Here is a 7,299-nt window from a genome sequence, read left to right as displayed (position 1 = left end):
GCTCGGAAAGGTGAATCACTCCGGCGCCGGCTAGCTCCTCCCATCCAGGGCTTGCTGCCTCCCACACCTGTTGTCCCCGCCCCCTCACCTTTTAGTTTCCCGGGCCTTGTACCCACTCCCACCCCCAGCTGCCTGTCAGGAGTCCCGTCTCTTGCCTCCTACCTGCTGTACCCCACCATCCCTCGATCCAGGAGTACCTCGCCTCGAGCCACTTCTCCCAAACCCTCTCTTCTGTCTTAAGCGACCCCCTCCCCGTCCCCCGTAATCCTCCCCGGTGTTCCTCCCCACCCCCACTCCGCCTTTCTCAGGGAGGGTGGAGCAGTCTCACCCGGTAAGGCTACAGGGGACCCAGCCAGCTCAGCGCCTGGCATCTGAGGCTTCCTTCCAGCTCTCAGAGTCCTTGTGGACCTTCCTTACTGGGGACTCTGCGGTTCCAGAGATAAGGGTCAGAAAGAAGCCCATCCGGCTCCTTCCCCGGACCGCCCCCCCCCCCCCATATACACAAACCATTTATGTCCTTTTCGTTCTGAAAGCGATCTCATCAGACTTGGAAAATTTTCGTTTCATCTCTATACTTTCTATGTACTATTTGGAGGGAATGGGGTACGAAAGAAAAGGAAACATTTACCATGTCAAGGTTAGTCTGGGCTGACACAACCCAAGAGCCACCTGAGACCTGGCTTAAATCCAGAAGTCATTGCCTGTTGCTGCCAGACTCATTGCTTTTTGAGAAAAACCCTAACACCTGCAGGAATCGCTCCTGCTTATGATAATCCAGGTGAGGAGAAAACCTAGGGGTCGCCAGGCAAGGAAGATCAAGCTAAGAATGCTGAGAGCTTAAGAAAATATTTCCAAAATTCCGTCTTTTAAAAAGCTGGACGGAAGAGTAAATATACCTGCCAGACAAGTGAAATGACCACACTATCTCCTTTGTGGGGGCCAGTTTCCGCTCTTGCGGTCCATCTCAAGTCGCAGTGAAATGCTCTGGACACGCGGTTGCAGAATTTAGTCCAATTCTTTCTGGAAACGAGCTTTGAGTGTCATTGCACAACAGGAAGGGGACAGGGGCCTGGCTTTAGTTGAGATCATGGCGAGTGTGTTTAGGGAGCCACAGGGAAGAATTACATGGAGACCCAAGTCAGCTGAAAATCAGACTGTCTACACAAGCCTGCTTAGAAATGAGACACTTTCTTTTTTTTTCCTGGTTGGATAAAAGGGAGGGTACTCAATAATTTATGGGGACTGGAGAGAAATAAGAAAGTTTGGGGCAGAGGACACAGAGAATGAGTACCTAGAATGGGTCTGCTTTCTCCAACAGAGTTAAGGAGACCCAAAATCTAGCTTCTTCTCTGCCTGTAGGGTCAGATACTACGTTCCAAGGCTGGTGTCTAGGTCAGAGAGCTCACCCCTCACACTTGAGGGGAGTGAATCCTTGCTGCTCCCTCATAGCAGCAGCTGTTATGAACAAACTCTAAGCACATATGCCCTTTGATATGTCTGAACTTGGCCTCACCATCACGTGTTTTTGGGAAAGGTAGCCAGGTTCTCTTCTTGAGCCTCTGTTTTGTCGTTTGTTAATCCTGTTTTTATAGTTTGCAATGCCCATTCTGATTCAGAAGGAGTGAGAGATATGATACGACAAGTAGAGGCTTGGTTGGTGCTCTGCCTCAAGAGACCAAAACACAAAATTTTGCTTGTATACAGTGGAACACACTGTGTCCACTGCTGCTTTTCTAGTTAGTGACATGGCTTACACAGCAAGCTTTGCATTGGGCACAGAGCAAGTTTTCAATAAGTGTTAGTAATTATTGTTTTGATAATAGTGACTTTGAGTTACTTAACTATTTTGCTTTCCAATATGGTTACTGAATTCATGTACAAACTTGAACACATTCAAAACAGTTACCCTGTCTAGTTTTTTGTTTGTTTTTCATTTTTGGCTCTCCTTATTTATATAATCATTTTACAGCCTAATCCCAGGTCCCTCCCCCCATCTCTTCCGAATCCCACACCCATATCCCCACTCCCTACTCTCCCCTCCCTTCCCCCAGAGAAGGAGAGACCCGAGGGGGCACCAACCCACCCTGGAGTCTCAAGACAGGATCAAAGGCATCTTCTCCCACTGAGGCTAGTCAATGCAACCCAGCTAGGGGAAAGGGATCCAAAGGCAGGCAACAGAGTCTGAGACAGTTCCTACCCCTTTGTTAGGGGACACACATGCTGCCCAAGCTGCACATCTGCTACACATGTGTAGAGTCTAGGTCTAGCTGGTGCGTGCTCTTTGGTTGTTGGTTCAGTCTCTGTGAACCCCCATGGGCCCAGGTTAGTTTACTCTGTAGGTCTTCTTGTGCTGTCCTTTTGCTCCTCGGGCTCCCTCTATCCTTCCTCCCACTCTTCCACAAGACTCCCCTAGCTTAGCCTATTGTTTGACTGTAGGACTCTGCATCTGCTCCCATCAGCTGCTAGATGAAGCCTCTAAGAAGACAGCCGTGCTAGGGTCCTGTCTGCAAGCATAGCAGAGGGGTGGTCAGCTCTCTTCCAAGGGTTGGGTCCCAAGCTGGGCCAGTCATCGGCTTGCCATTCCCCCAATCTCTGCTCCATCTTAATCCCTACACTTCTTCTTACAGGCAAGGCAAAAAATTTTGGGTTGAAGATTTTAGGTGTCCCTCTACCAAAGAATGGATAAAGAAACTGGTACCTTTATACAATGGAATACTACTCAGCTATTAAAAACAAAGATACCATGCAAGCTGCAGGCAAATGAATGGAACTAGAAAAGATCATCCCGAGTGAGGTAAGACACACATGGTATGTACTCACTTATAAGTGGATATTAGCCATATAGTACAGGATCACCATTCTATAATCCACTGACCCCCCAAAAGCCAAGGAGGGTCCAAAGGAGGATGCTTGAATTCTGCTCAGAAGAGAAAATAAAATAGACATCTGAGGTAGATGGAGGGAGGGAACTGGGGGGAGAAGGAGCATGGGTGTTGGGGGAGGAAGGACTAGAAGGGAGAATGGAAACCAATGGGGGGACAACTCTGGAACAAGGAATGCTCCTGTGTATTGTGGGGGTGACCCTGGCTGAGACTCCTTTCAGAGGGGGTTAAGGAGCCTGAAGTCGCCATCTCCTGTAGCCAGTGGAGGGAACTTTTTAAAAACACATTGTTATTAGACAAAATTAATCATGTTTACTCATAATTTTTCATATTTTAATATAATTGGCTAGAAATTGGAGATGGAGTCACACGGACAGAATTGTCTCATTGAACTATTATTTGCTCACCTGGGAGTATCAACGTTTAACCCATTTCCTCAAAAGACCTCTTGGTTCAGAGAAAGGATGGGTTAATGCTCCTTTATGCTCTTACTGGTTTGTCCCTTAGAGGTGTTGAGAGCAGCTGGAGAGTTGCTGTAGACAGACAAAAAGCTGGAATGGCCATGCATGCAATTTCTGAAGGCAGTATAGATAAGGCATGATAAATCATTAGCAGAACATTTTGCACCATTTACAGTTAGCTTTCCCATGCCCTTAGATTGGGAAATAGCCATGGAGTAAGCAAAGAATTTACACAGCACAGATTTAGAAGCATTCTTCACCACATGTCCTAACACCCTGGGTCCTGAGATGACTCAGGAGTCTTTGAGGTCGTGCCTTTTTGTAACAGCACTGAGTCAATGTACTTTCCCCATCTCTGATGTGTATAGTAGAGAAGGGTAGTCTTGATGCCAGTGGCATGCCGTAATGTCTTACCGTTGAGTGTTAACATCATCTGCTTCAAGTCGGTTCTTATTTCAGTGCAGGAGGTGTTTATAGATACAAGCCATAAAACAAAAGTTTTATTCATTAGACCATCTAGATACCCCAGATAGGAATGGAATGCTCACAACAGAAATGCTCAGTGTCCTTTAATACTTCAAGTAGTCCCAAGAGTAAAATAATTAACTATTTGTGTGTAACATAATCATAATTACTAAAGATGCAGAGACACATGGGAAATGGAGAAAAAAAAAAGCAGATGAGGTTTTTTCATTTATTTGTTCAAGATATATTCTTGAGTCCACATCTTCAAACGTTTCAGCTCACAGAAAATAGGAATAGAAGAGACCTTCTTGAGTTTTCTGAGGAAGGTACTGTACCTCTACAGTCCACATCAACACCGCTTAATGATGGGTTCAGGAAACATTCTGTGAAGATATTAACAGTGTAAGGAGTCACATTGTAATTCACACCGAATACACGGAATAAGCCAGCCAGTGAAAAACCTGAAATGACTGCAAAGCCTAAGTGCTGTGTGTGTGTGGGACAACAAAATTGAGCTCACTTATAAACAATATAATTGTCTATGCCAAACACTCTAAGATGAGCTACATAAAGCTATTAGAATGAACAAGAAATACTAAATCAACATCATTTACAATAGCCAACTTGAAAATTTAGTAGGGAAATATAATTAAGAAATAGTAAGAAGAAAGCACATGTGTGATCGCATGTATGTGAAAGCATGTATGTACGATATGTGATAACATATTCTTACTACAACAGCTGCTGTACAAGATGTAATGCTCGTATTTAAGCAGATTAATGCATCTCCTAGTGCATGGCGTGCGGCTATTGATGCATCAAATGCCTTTTTCTCAGCACCTGTCCAGAAGGACCACCAGAAGCAAGCCACTCTCAGTAGGCAAGGCCAGCGGCACACCTTTACAGTTTTACCTCAGGGATATATTGACTCTCCAGCCCTGAAATAATTTAGTTCGATAGGATCTTGATCATCTGTCTCTTCCTACAAAACATCACATTGGCTTGCAATATTGATGACTTTATCCTGATTAGACCAAGTGAGCAGGAGGGAGCAAAAACGTTGGACTTGTTGGTAGCGCATATGTGCATCAGAGAAGTCAAGGGTCTTCTACCACGGTGAAATTCTTAGAAGTCTAGTGTGGGGGGCATGCTGAGATACTCTTTCTAAGGTGAAGGATAAGCTATTGCACCTGGCTTCTCCCACCACCCAGAAAGAAGCACACTGGTTAGTGGGCCTGTTTGGATCCTGTAGATAGCACCTTCCTCACTCGAGTGTGGTATTCCAGCCCATATACCAAGTGACTTGGAAAGTGGCTAGCTTTGAGTGGGGGCTGGATCAGGAGAAAAGCTCTTCAACAGGTGCAGGCTGCTGTACAGCGTGGACCATGTGATCCAGGAGACCTGATGGCCACTGGCAGATAGGGGTGCTGTTTGCAGGCTTTGGCAGGCCCCTAGGTGACTTTGTAATTTGGGAGCAAGGTTCTACCATAATCTGCAGACAACTCTTCTCCCTTTGAGAGAGAGAGGTCATGGCCTGCTAGTGGGCTTACGTGGGAAGTGAAAGTTTGACAATGAATCACCAAGTTAACATGAGACCTTAACTGTCCGATCATGAACCGGGTGTTATCGGATCCACCAAATCATAAAATGGGTTACATGGCACCATTCTCTGGGTGACCAGCCAGCAACCTGATGGCAGATTGACAGCAGTGGACCACTTTCTCCAAGGAAAAGACAACACTTTGTCCTGACTGGAGCAGATACTTATATCCTGGTGTGGGACATCATTTAGGACAGTGGTTCTCAGCCTTCCTAATGCCGAGACTCTTTAAGATAGTTCCTCATGCTGTGGTGACCCCCAACCATAAAATCATTCCATTGCTACTCCATAACATTAAGTTCACTACTGTTGTTATAATTCTAATCTAAATACTCGTATTTTCCGATGATCTTAGGAGACCACTGTGAAAGGGTCATTTGATGCCACCCCCAGGGGTCTTGACCCACAGGTTGGAAACTGCTGTTTTAAGGTGTCTCTTGGTGCTGCTATGTCCTGTGATTTAAAGTCAACAGGAAAGAACAACAACCTAATCCAAGCAGGATGACAAAGGGATGAAAGTATGGCTCACCTCTTTAGGGACAGAACCAACACCTGCTAAGGAACCTGTTTAGGTGGAAGAAGTACAAAATGAGCAGCAGAGGGAGGAAGTTACAAACACCAGCTAGGGCCACGTGGCCATTGCAGGAACAAGGATTGTAACTGACATGAGGGTTTCTGTCCTATGTTGTTAAGAATGTATTTGTGTTTTCTTTTCTGATTCCTTCATCATGTAATGTAACATCTATTAAGAGACTATCGGTGGGTATTATACCAAAGTCAGAGATACTAAAAGAATGTCGCTCAAGGGACATTGCCACCTAGTCTAAATTTATAATGTTATATCATAATTATGGCATAATTATGGCCCGGTTACTGCTTTTATTTAGAAATTAAGCATGACATAGGGAGGTAAGATTGTGTATCAAGTTGGCAAGGGTGGAGTAGTGGTGGCTGTTCTTGGTTGTCAACTTCATTACATCTGGAATTAACTAAAACACAAGTGTCCGGATACATGTCAGAGATATTTTTCTTAGTTAAATAATTTAAAGTGGGAAGACCCACTTCTAAACCAGATTCTTGAGGTGGGAAGATGTATCTTTACTCTGGACCACACCTTCTGAAAGTCTATAAGAATGATATGGAAGAAGGAAGATTAATCTCCTTTTTGTCTGGCTTTAGAGCCTAATTCTTCAGGATTCTGGCCTGTACTGAAAATCAGCTGAGACCTCCAACCTTGTGAACTGAGCAGCCACTAGACTCCTGGACCTTCTCTTGATAGAAAACCACTTTTGGACTATCTGAGCCACCGCTATAAGCCATTAGAGCCAAACCCATATATAAAACCATATATGTGTTATATATAATATAATGAAGATATATTCATTTTATAAGTTGTTCCTCTAGAGAACCTTGACTAATACAACCTGTTTCAAAAAATAAATATAAAATTAAACAAACAAACAAACAAACAACACCAGTTAACTGAAAACTGAATGAACTAGATTTATGTGTGTGGACTTCAATAAATCTGGAAATACATTACTTTTTAAAAGTTCAATTACAGAATATAGTGGGCATTTTGATGTTTGAATACATTTAAAATAATGGCACTGCATTATTACTGTGCATATACAAATGTGAGGAACTGTATAAAAATATGACATTACATTGCAAATTAACCATAGATAAGTCGTCTGGGAAAGGAAGGATGAGGCAGGAACTTCATTTCAGTTGCATTGTTTATTCCAGGAAAGAAAACGTTAAGAAAAACAGCGCCCCTATAACAAGCTTTTCATGTAAAATCACTTTCTAGTTCCCTTATCCTTTGAAAGTGAAACTTGATTTTGTGCTGCCATTGAGAAACTCTGAGGCATAAAACAGCGTGTTGAGT

The sequence above is a fragment of the Meriones unguiculatus genome, chromosome 1 (genome assembly GCF_030254825.1).
Source record: "Meriones unguiculatus strain TT.TT164.6M chromosome 1, Bangor_MerUng_6.1, whole genome shotgun sequence".
Lineage (NCBI taxonomy): Eukaryota > Metazoa > Chordata > Mammalia > Rodentia > Muridae > Meriones > Meriones unguiculatus.
This window is presented reverse-complemented; position numbering follows the sequence as displayed.